The following is an 11972-nucleotide window of genomic DNA, read 5'->3' on the forward strand; positions in this document are numbered from 1 at the left end:
ATATAAAGCAATGAAAAACATCTCAGGAATGGAGGTAGGAGAAGCAGGGTGACAGATAAAAAGGCAGACTAAAGAACATACTAGGAGACCGAAATTCATTAAAAGGCTCATGAGACACAGGGAAGAATGCAATATAAGGAAGAAAAGCAAGAAGTGACTGAAAGGTGTGGAAAGACTGAGCGCAAACTTGAGAGAACAACTTCAGCAATCAATAGGAGTTGAAAGCTGACAGGAATCCAGGAATTTAAATTCAAGAAGTGAGAGACTAGTATAAGGCTCATTGTTAACATGCAAACTGAAGTCTGGTCCCATAAAGAAGGGAGAACTTGAAGCAGAGAAAATATCAAAATTTGGGGAAAAGGAAGCTGAACTCACCTGAAGATAGAAAAGAGACTAACAGCTGGATTTCCAAAGAGAAGGAAAAGGGGAAGAGAGATTAAGTGGACGGGAGATACCAGGAACAGTGGGAATCTGGCAGCTCTGCATCTTTTGAATGTCTAAGCAAGACCTAGAAACAGTGACAAGGATGGGTCAAAAAGGCCTGCAGGGGAAAGCTGGCAAAAGCTGAAGAGCTGTGTTAGTGGTGGTTCCAGCATCAGTGTAGTATTGGGGACCTGGGAGACAGGGACTATGACACTGCAAAGGAGTTCAGTTTGGACAAACCATGGTGGTTTGATGCCACAAATTCAATTGTTTTGTGAAGACTTTCTGGAAAGGACAATTTTGGATTCTGAACTGCAGACCCCTAATACTACCTTGGGCCTGAAACACTGAGGCTGAAGCTTGTGCCTCATGGGTTGAGGAGAAAGGATGTCTTAACTACGAGTTTCCACCTTTTACGTTAAAGTCAATTTTATATCTCTGCATATCACAGCTGCTAAGTCTGAGAGTGATCAGAAAAGGCAGCAATTTCCCTGTCATAGCAGATGTTGGCCTTTTCTGGAAGCTCAGGATTACAGCTCCCTTAAAGAGCTTCCCAAAGAGGAGCCATCCCTTACCTGAATTTGTTTGGCTGGAGAAATTGCTTTTAGCTACATTAAAATTAGATGTTAGAAATTTCAAGGTCAAGATTTTATCAAAGCCATAAATTTTTAAAAAAACTTTAAGGGCTTACTTTATAGAGAGTCCATAGTTGAAAATCTAGCAGAAATATTTAGCAAATCTGCAAAACAGCTCTACTTATTTATACGGAAGACCTCTTCTGCACCAGAGCAATTTCAGTTTGTGAAATGCTCAAAGATGCAGTGCCACCTTTTGGACAAACTGATGTCATGTTAGGTCAGACATAAAGCTAAGGAAGGGAGAAAGAAATAAAAACTGACATTCAGACCCTGGCCAGAATTGGTTCTCCTACAAATGATCGATTGCAAATGGAGAAGGTAAGCAGGAAGGGTACTCATGAAAGATTTTCTTTAGCATATTTATGACTGCATTTCTCAATTCATTTGAAAAGCTTTTTAAGGCCAATGAAGTCTACAACTTGAAAAAAAAGGAAAAAGAAAGGAGAAAAAAGTGTGCTATGGTTTTATAGAACTGCAGGATGGTTGTTAACTCACCGCGCTGGGCTCTGTCTACTGTAATGTTAGATAAGTAGTACCAATTTCTCCAGTGACTGCAAATCTACAGTGTATGATCTTTCACGATTTAGGGAAGAACATTCAAACAAATATGTATGCCATCACCTAGATCCAAGGGGACCATCTGTGTGGTCTTGGAGTTTTAAAGGCTGACAGCACAGAAACTGTGCGTAGTTCTAATCTAGCAGAGGGATCGTTTAAATGATATATCACTCATCTTCAGTTAACTGTAAAGTCTATGTAATACCTTGACTGGGCAAAGTGTGAGTAAACAAGGGAGAAGCTAACCATATAAAAATGTGAACTGAGTAGTCTGGAAATACATCTCTACCCAGTGGTGCCGTCTTGCTGTACTGTACATACATTAGGTGAACTATTTGCTGGAGGACACCAAAAGGACAGAGTGCAAATAAAGTGCCCATCAGAAAGTACCAGGAAAAGGAAATACAATCTGCATCTTTCTTCAGTGTAAATCATTTGCCTTGTACCCAGACCAAATCTGAGAATAAAGAGTCCAGTCTTAGATAAATTCCCTCTGTTTATTCTTATCATAAGAGCAGCAGTGGCAATTGCAGCCCTTGCTCAGAAGAACACCTTTGGGACCCAATAGTTTGCCACAAAATAATATCCATCCTTCGATCAATCGTTTGGGTGTCCTAACGCTTTCTGGTCCTGGCAGTGTACTCATTGGCAGGGTGGCAGACTGAAATCAGCTTTTCCCTTTCTCCAGCTCAGCCCATCAGTCTTTGTCTGTAGGACTTGTCCGTTTTGTCACCACTAGCCTCTTCCATGCCCTCTGCAGCCTCCATCGTATCATCTAGCCACCAAGTCACCATTCCGGGATTTGAAGACCCCCCTCTTATTTTGCATGAGGAGAACACTGGTTGGTATCTTAGTGGTCCTGGGACCTATCAGGAATTTAATCCATCTCTCCCATGTGCCAGTACAGAGGTTGTTATTAGACTGCTCCGTCTGCTCCCTTTTCTTCTCACAAATTCCGCTGCTTGCCATCACTGGCAGTTTTCTCCAGTAGAGTGGGTTACAGAGCATACACGTATTTTTTCACAGTAGGGAAGAGGAGCTTTCAAGAATGATACACCATTCTTGTTCCCAGCAGTGCACCTGTGCTAAAGCAGCTGTCTCCTGAGCATTGTTCGACTTGTCTTTGACAAATCACCCGCTATCTCCAAGCTCATTCCAATAATGCTGTGGCTGAATATAGATCAGTCTACGGCCTTGCTAATAATAGTGTTTTGTCTTTTGGCTTGGTGACTAAAACAAAAATATAATTACAAAAATGCATTTCAAGTGACAGAAATCCTTTTCGCTCAACCCCAAACGAAATATTTCATTTTGGTTTCATGAGTTTCTCTCATCCTTTAAAAGCTACAGTTTAGCTGAATTTAGTCTTGAAATGTTTTTAGAAGAATACTATATATTATTAGTTTCAAAATTTTGAAATATTTTGATTTTTCCAATACTAAAAAAGAAATGATTATACTTGCATCTCCCACCAAAAAATGTTTGATTTCAGCTTTAAATATTCATAGATTTTGGCAAGAATTCAAATATTGGTAGTCCAAAATATATTTTTCTTTGGCAAATAAATGATGCATATGTAAAAATGCATCTGACTAATCATATCTCTCAATTAAAATACGTTCTAGGAAGAAAACATTTTGTTTGCTTTTAATTAGCAATCTATCTGAAAACATATGAGAAATAAAGGCAGACCTCTCTCAGAAAGTAATAATAAAAGTTTATATTACACGCCAGTTTAATGCGGATGCCTCCGTTTCACCTTTGTTCAGTGTGGCACATACCAGCAAACTGCAATTAACTGGTTACGTTCTCCATTATTTGTACTTGCCTGTTACTGTGGTGTACAACTGTACCGTGCTTTGTTGCAGCTGTTAAAAGTACAGGCCATGTTGCAGAGCTGCAATATAATATGACAGAACAGTTAAACTGTAAAAGAAATGTGATGGTGTGTAATTCTGTACATACGCAGCACCTGCTGCATATATGATTCTGTAGGAGATAAAAGGTGAGCGGGAAATGCAAAGTGAAGGGCCTGACTAGCTCTTCTATTACACCAGTTTTATGCAGGCACCACCAGATCCAAATGTAGCAGAATGGAGAATTAAGCTATTGTATGTCTTGTCATGGGCAACCAAGGCTGTGAACAGAAGCAGCGCTTCCTTCCGCTTTTCCAAGATAATCAAGTTTGGTAGAATCTAAAACACTATAAAAGGAGGATGTGCACATTAAAGAGATGGACTAGCAATCTATCAGGCTGAGGGAAAAAATGGCCTGATCCCATTCACACAGCAGTTTCCAGTAAATGAATTGGAGGAAATAAGGTGTTAGCCCCATTAAAAATACAGAATAAAGTTGTTCCCATGCATAAGAATAAGATGATGGTTTAAAGCTGAGGTCATGCTGCTATTATTTTTCCTGAGGTGTGAAGCATCTCCAAATCATCATCCAATATTCATGCTAATATGCTGCAATTAGAGAGATGACTAAGTAGCAATAAGCAGTATGTGAGGAAGGAAAAGCTAAAAACACAGTGGAAAATGCTCCTCTTCACAACTGCAGCAAGTGGATGCATCCATTTGATTTAAGACACTGAGTTCAATTTTCAGGTCTACATGCAAAAGTTGTTTTCCCTTAAAAAGACTGAGACTGTTAAAGCAATACAAACCTTCTCCAGGATAAACACAGTTGCACCAAGTAGCTTTAGGGGTAATAGATTGACATTCATTATTAGAAGTTGAATCAATATAATTGCTTTAAAAAGAGTCACTCTGTAGTTAGTCTATAGTTTCATCCCCTATAGTTACACATGGAGCTGTGCTTGGACAAGGGCCTTCCTTGGATGTTCACACCAAGTGTGCTTTTCCATCATTCTGAGGCACACATCAACATGCGCTTTGCTGTTATCCCACATGAATACAACTGAAAACAAATGCTGCACCAGGAGCTGGCATGAAATGAAGTCACAGTGTGTGCTAAGCCCATGAAGGTGGCTCACCTCTGTTTCGCGTGAGGAATTTCGTATTTCCGTGTGAACTCCTCCATGCACTGATAACATTGAGTAGCCTTATTGTAAGCAAGAGTTGTTTTTTCCTGGAGTATGCTTAATCCTGGTGTAAAAAGGTAGGATTTCATTCACCTTGGGGAATTTGTACCCATTTACATGATGACTGAAGCAGAGCTGTTCTTCTGGAGTCCAAATCTGTTAGGAAATTTTCTGTTTGTTGTTCTGTTTTTTGGAGAGATAAAAAGAGTGTTGATTAAAGCAACCTGACAGATTTGCAGATTCTTTCTGCTGTGTCTTTGGGATGATAATACACTGAAACATTATTGGAAGGTTATTGTAAAACTCCTGGATCTAAGCTGCTCAAATCTCCCTGCCTTGCCCCTAGCAGCAAATGTTCTTGTTAGGCACTAGGATTTGCCTGGGTGAATCAGGGGTGGCATCACGTGAGCAGAAGTCATAATTCAGTGGACACCAGAAAGTGCTGCCTAAGAATAGAGTGCCCATACTTGTACAATTCCTGTATTATTATTGTGTGGGGGGAATACATTGCCTAAGGAAGGTTCGAGGCTTGTTTACACTCGCAGCAGTTCTGATGTCAGTCAGCAGAGAGCAATTGGTGCAGCTGGACCAGCTAAAACGTTATGGAGACAAGCAGTAGACGCTTTGCTGATGGGATGCTTAGCACAGACAGCAGCCTATGTGTGTCCTTGCCTATTCCTAATTGCCAGCACCTATATTAATAGTTTGCTGCCAACTGCTGAACTGGGGCTGTTCCTAAGGAAAGCCATGAGAGTTGCCTCATACATTCATGCCTGCTTTCTATGCACAGCTGGGGCACTAGAATAGCAAAAGACAGAAAATTAAATGAATGTGGGCCTCTGTCCTCATTTCTGGCCCAATTCTGTAGACCTTATGTGCAGCAGACTGTGAGTGACTCTCTTATGGAAATGTACTTTCTAGAAGTGTAGATTAGCTCGTACCTTATTCATCAGCAGAAAGTTAAATACTAGATAGAAAGGGAGGATTTCCTCATCCAAATCTTCTCTGTCTGATTTTGCAGTCTTCCGAAAGATTTAGTTTGGATTAAATATGCTCAAAAATAAACATTTGCATGTTATCAGGCAGCATTTATGATGCAAAAGAGAGTGTATTTTGGCAATATCAATGTTTTCTATAATTGGTAAGACAACAAAAGTATGTACTTGACTGAATACTTGAGTGACAAGTATTTTACTAGCAGTAAACAACGGAAGATCATCAGAGAGGTATTCACAGGAGAGAGACCAAATCAGTGACTGAGCAGCAGATGGGGCCTGAGATTCAGAAATGAAGAGCATGGGCAGCTCCATCTCCTAAACCTATTATTGATTAAACCACGAACAGTCAAGACTCTCATTTCTCTGACATTTAGTGCAGCAGCTCTCAGCTGCCAAGCTTAGGGAGTGAGCAACCTTAGTGGGGATTAGAAAAGGGTTGGATGACAGAGTCTGTGCAGATGAAGAGCAACCATACGATTGTTATTAAAAATAATTCATGCCTTGCTGAAGCCACCTGCACAGAAATTAAAGTTATAGATGAGGAAAGAAAAATCTTTAGTAGTACTGGTAGCAGCACAGTTGCACAAGTGTAGGGATGGCTCAAATTTCTTGTTAGTGAGTGACCCATTTCCCGAGCACCACTCTCTGCAGTACCTCTGGTCACTCCCTTCTACTGACTCTTTCTCATCTTGTTCTCATCCCTACAGTTGACACACATTTGCAGAAGTAAACGTGGTTCTGCCTAATCAGAGATTTTTGATTCTCTTTCCCTCTTAGCACCTAGCTTACAGTGCTAGTTTTCTTCCCTACCATGCTAAATCGATTTTATTTTTGATATATTTTTTCCCTAGGTTATGCCTCCATTTTAACATCTTTCTCTTGACCTCTGCCTTCTCTAGAATTTGGTATCTATCCTCTTCTTTCAGGAGAGGATTCTCTCTTCCTCCAAGCTTCTCTTCTCTTAAGAAAATTTGGACACTTTTCTTAGGGCCTTAAGCAGTGTAAAAAGAATAAATAAAAGCCAAACCCAAATAACAGGCAAATAAATTGTTTTCTCCGTGCTTGGGCTTTTAGCAGGGTTATTGCTCAGTCTTTCCTTCTTTGTATCCTACTTTATGAAATGGGAAGACTATAAATCTCCCAAGAAAGACATTAAATAGCCAAAGACAATATTTGGGACATTTTAATTCTTATTTTTCCTGTACCATCTTCCTCTGTCTGACTGATATGATTCCTACTGATTTGAGAGCTTTTCCCCAAAGGCAGTTGGTAGCACCAACAGGATTTTGAACCAGAAAATGATATGTCATGCTAATCCTGAAAATTTATTGTCCTCTTACTTTCAACTGTGGCCTGAATCTGGGCTTTTCATGGGCAGCATTTCTACTCAGTCCCTCTAGCTGAGTGTCACCTTTTGCAGAGTGTGTAGAACAGGTCTTGGGAGGCAGGCTGCAGTAGGACAACAGCTGGTTGCCTCATATTATTGACCACCCAAGAACCTTTGAAGACCCTTGCATCTTGGCATGAACAGATGAAAATCTACTGTATTCAGAGCTGCAGGGAAACAGGACTTATGTATTGCTTTCCTTTGGCTCATTGACAGAAACCTGATTGCTTGTATAACTTGAAGTTACACACATATGCAAGTCCTTTGCTGGACAAGCTCTACTGGGACTTCTCTTTTAAGCTCAAGTGGTAAAAATTGGACTTGCTGGATGGAAGGTCCCAGTCAGAGCTAGAGAGGCGACACATTTAACGCAGTAGCTGGATCTGCAGCATGTTACAATCAACCACCTCAGTGCTTTTGAGTCTGTGATATAGAAGATGGTGAAGGGCCTTTCCAGCCTCCAACATCACTTAACCCAAATAGAGCATGACCTGATCTGCCTGCTAACTGCTGTCATCGTATTTTGCACTCTGTCTCAAGGGGAGGTTGCGTCTTGCTTCCTGCTAGACACACCTGGCCACATTTGATTCTGCTCCATTTCTTAAGAGGTCAGGTCTTGAGGCAAGTAATAAGAATTGTCAGTGGTATTTGAAGATTTACATGTTTGTTCTATATCTTGAAGGCTTATAGTCCTTTGCACTTGTTCAGCTGGCAACCCCTGGCTGGCTGAGCTAGTTTGTATTTTACACTGGGTTCTTTTGTCTTCCCCTTCTAAATTTATTAACATAATTTTCAATTACTTTTAGAACCCTGATAGTAATTTATTTTTAATTATCTACACTGTGTAGCTGTAACTTGCTAAATATGCAGGTCAGTTTAAGGTCTCCTTCTGAAAACAAGTATTATGGCCATGGAAAGGCTCTCAATCTAGTTCTATTATTGTTATGAATTCTAATTGAAATAATACTTAGTACTTATCTAGCAGTTTTATGTCTAGGGTATTTTGCAAGCATTTACTGATTAATTTTCACACAATTGTTGCAAGGTAGGTAGGAAATAATAATGATAAACTCTGTAGCATAGAGTGAAAATAAGAAAGAAAAGTAATTTATCTACAATAAACTGAGTTCCTGAGCATGTGCTCTCCATGGGCTCATTCTCCCAGAAGCCAACATTGTTTCCTGCACATGCATGTGGATCCACTGCATAGAAACAGGAACCGTGCGTGCTGACAGCATGCAATCTAATACACACTGTCTGTTTCCTCTCTGCAGGGATTAGAGAGCAGAGAAGTCCCATCATCAGGTTCAGGCCGAAAAGAAGAAATTTAACCAGCCCAAGGTTAGGATTTAAGGAGAGAATAGGACAGCTTGTCTTGATTCAGAGTCATAAAGAGAATGGGATGCCTCTGCACATGGCTAAGCACAAAGGGAAAAGGAATAAATGGACACACATTGGATTAAAAAAGAAGAGAATAGATCTAAAATTCAAGATAGGGAAGAAATGGCAAGTCCTTGGCACTGTTACCAAATTTAGCACTGGCAAAGATTAGTCTTGGCACCATCAGTAATGAGACAGTTGTGGTGCTTTTTAAACTAAATTTGCTGCCAATTCAGCAAATATTTACCATCCACAGATGAACACATGTCAGAAGCCTAAGAACTATTAAAACAGTCACTTTGTAATGAGTGGGGAAAGACCAAAGGAGGACCACATGTAAGAGTAGGGAAAGCCCAAAGTCAGCACCAGGTGTCCGGTGTTACATCCCAGTGGGGCAGCTGCAGTTGAAATCTGGGATTGCAGTGGAGCCAGACAGCAGCAGCGAGACAAAGCCACTGACCAGCACATTTGCCAAAAGAAGGCCCAGGAGGCACAAGCAAAGGACTTGCTCAGCTAAAAAAAGAAATCACTGACTCTTCTCCTTGGAACGGAAGGATGCCAGTATGGCACCTCTGGGCATAGTATGGCTGCGCAGCCTGACCACAGGCCATTAGATAGGATCATGAAGAAGCCATTGCCACATGCACCTCATAATCCTGCCACTAGGACTACATGGGATGAAGGTAAAGTCCTTCCCAGAAAAGGCATAAATGGAAGAAAGCACCTCAAAATATGTGTTGCTTGCAAATGGCTCATTTGTCTACATCAGAGAGCAGGATCCAGGCAGTGAAATGCAGCATGAAGCAAGCTGGAGGCAGAGAAACCACCTATTTATCCAGGACTGGCCAGATTTCAAAGAATAAATGCAAAAGACATTTGTATCATAGAAACAATAGGATTGGTATGTGCAAGAAATGATTTTGTTTATTAGGGCCAGGTAGTTATCCCTGCTGTCATGAAACAGGTGATGAAAAAGTCAGAATATATAACAGAGATTAGTAGTTGAGACTATTCATAAAGTGAACAGCAGAAGCACATTACAGCCTCATTATACCACCTCCACTTCCCCAAAATATGAGAAAGGCTGTTCACTTTCTCTGGGTGCAGCAGAGATCACAGCTTGTGACTGTTCTGTTGACTTGTGGAGACAGTCTAAAGGACACTCAGACAAGACTTCTGATCAGAAGGGAGCATCTTGAACAAGAAAGCTTTAAAAACAACGTGCTGACCAAAGCAAAGCAGGCTAGAAGACATCATCACTACCTTAAAATCTTAGCTCATCACAATACATCTTTCCACGGATAGCCCTGCACAGAGACTGACAACCCAGGACTGTTCTCATTAAGAAGAGGGAGAGATAGTTTGCTGCCTCAAATGCATGCTTTAACGACACATTAGAGAGGGTAGACATAAATTAGCCAGTCTCAAAAACAGAGAATGGCAGAAGTCCATGTTGCCCATCAGAGATTGACTCTTGAGGTACGCTCAGACAAATACATCTTTGGAGCTGGAACAGATAGCTGGCACATCACCAAAGGCAGAGTCAGGAGAGGGAGGACATAGAAAAAGCCTCACCCTCTGGCCAGGCGGCTGGTGCAGAGCTATAGTAAGGCTCAGTGCTGTGCTGGATTGTGTCTCCAAAGCAGCACAAAGTTGGAGCAGGGGAGAGCTGCTCCTACCATGGTGAAAGAAAAGTGCTGGAACTGTCAAGGAGAGCATGGGAAGGCCTGAAAAGCTGTTTTGTTGACTGGTATCACATGCTCTTCCTTGGGTATCGCTGCTGGGCAGCTGCGAGACACGAAGGTGGTTATGCAGGCAGCTTTTATCCTGGCTGAGTTCACAGCTTTGAGACTCAGCCCCTGGGGATGCCTCCTATTTCCTGACAGCCCAGGCTTGAGTATGGTGCTGATTCTCATGCTGTGCCGGCAGAAAACCTCTCACTGCTCTTCTTTTGCTCCCTGCACTCAGATGCTCAGCATATTACTTTTCCCCTTTTCCTTTGTTTTTTAAGGAGCTGCACATACCTGCCTCACCCTGTAGGGGTAGCGCAGATATCCAGGGTGGATGGCACTTGCAGGCGAGGAAAGGCAGTGCATATCGCAAACATAATCCCAGTGGAGGAGCTGATTCACTAGAGCCTCTAACGAGCCTTTGGAAGCAGGGACTGTGATGTTATGTCTTAGCCTACACAGGCAGCTGTGTTAGCACCTGCAGAAGCAGATATCTGCTCGAGAAGGTTGCATATTATCTACAGCACTGATCCATTTTCACACAAAGCATCACTTTGCAGTGTGTAGTGTGGATCAGGTGGTCCCTTCTGCATCCTATCCCCAGCTCTCTGCCTGATTTACTTCAGCTTTAATAGTTTGGTTAGGGTCTGCACTTGTGTGGTCAGGTCTACTGGCCCACATCTTCATGTACAGTAGCTGTGCTGTTCTCCTGAGTAACATTTCTTATATTTGTTCTCTAATTGAGGTTGCCAGCACCTTTCCCATCCCTCATGGATGCTGGGCCGGGTTCAATGATACCGATTCCTGCTCACCTTTCAGTTCAGTATATTCACTGTGACACTGGAAGAAGAAAATGTTTGATAGTTTCTTATCTAAGGAATAGGTGAACAATTAGGCTTAATACTTTCACCCTATAGAAAAACCTCAGCCACCGCCCTACTCTTTGTGAACTGCAGAAACAAGATTGTGCGCGGCTCTCTTCCGAGCCAAATATACGAAGCAATACTTCAGTCCATGCATCTGCTCTGCACACGGCCTGGGCAGTGGGAATCATTTGACTGCTGTAGTGGCTATGTGTATAACAGCTATATGCTGTCATAGCTATACTGCTATCAGCTAGTCTTGAATATCTGTTTTGCAGGGGTGAGGGTGGAATTTGTAAGGGTCGCATGCTATAGGTTGGGGCATGTGCTAGAGGCTGCAATGGTAAGGGATGGCAGTGGTGGTCTGGGCTGGGAGAGGTCATGATCCATCAAGTATGGTGCCAAAGTTTCCAGCTTGCCCTGAGGCACTTGAAAACAGCGGTGTGACTCCCCCCTTCAAAGTTTTGGTCATGTGCCAAAACTTCACCATTGTGCACCAAAATTTTATACAATTGACGAAACATAGAGCGGCCCTGCTCAGATGTATTTTAGAAAGAAACCAGCAGTCCCTATGGCTGGAAGCACACAAAAAGATGACTGGGCGGGAAACTCCATGCCAGAGGAGATAGGAACACCCCCAAGGGACTGCAGCCATGGGTGACCCACGCAGGGTCAGGGACACCCCTGAGGGACCATGGCTGTTTGGGAGCCATGCCAGAGCAGGAACAGACTGGTTGTAACCCATAGTGCAAATAAGGAAAATTGAGACCATGGAAAGGGGAAGATTTTTATGTAGCTAATTGTGTTCTCCTTTTTTCTCAATACCCAGATCAGTTATTGGAGGTTTGTGTTGTTTGGAAACAAATTAACTGAAGTAAAATTCCTCTAATTGAGACTCTTTTGCCCGTGACAACTATTTTACTGTGTCTCACTCTGGGGTAATCAATGATAT

This window comes from Rhea pennata, chromosome 1 (genome assembly GCF_028389875.1).
Source record: "Rhea pennata isolate bPtePen1 chromosome 1, bPtePen1.pri, whole genome shotgun sequence".
Lineage (NCBI taxonomy): Eukaryota > Metazoa > Chordata > Aves > Rheiformes > Rheidae > Rhea > Rhea pennata.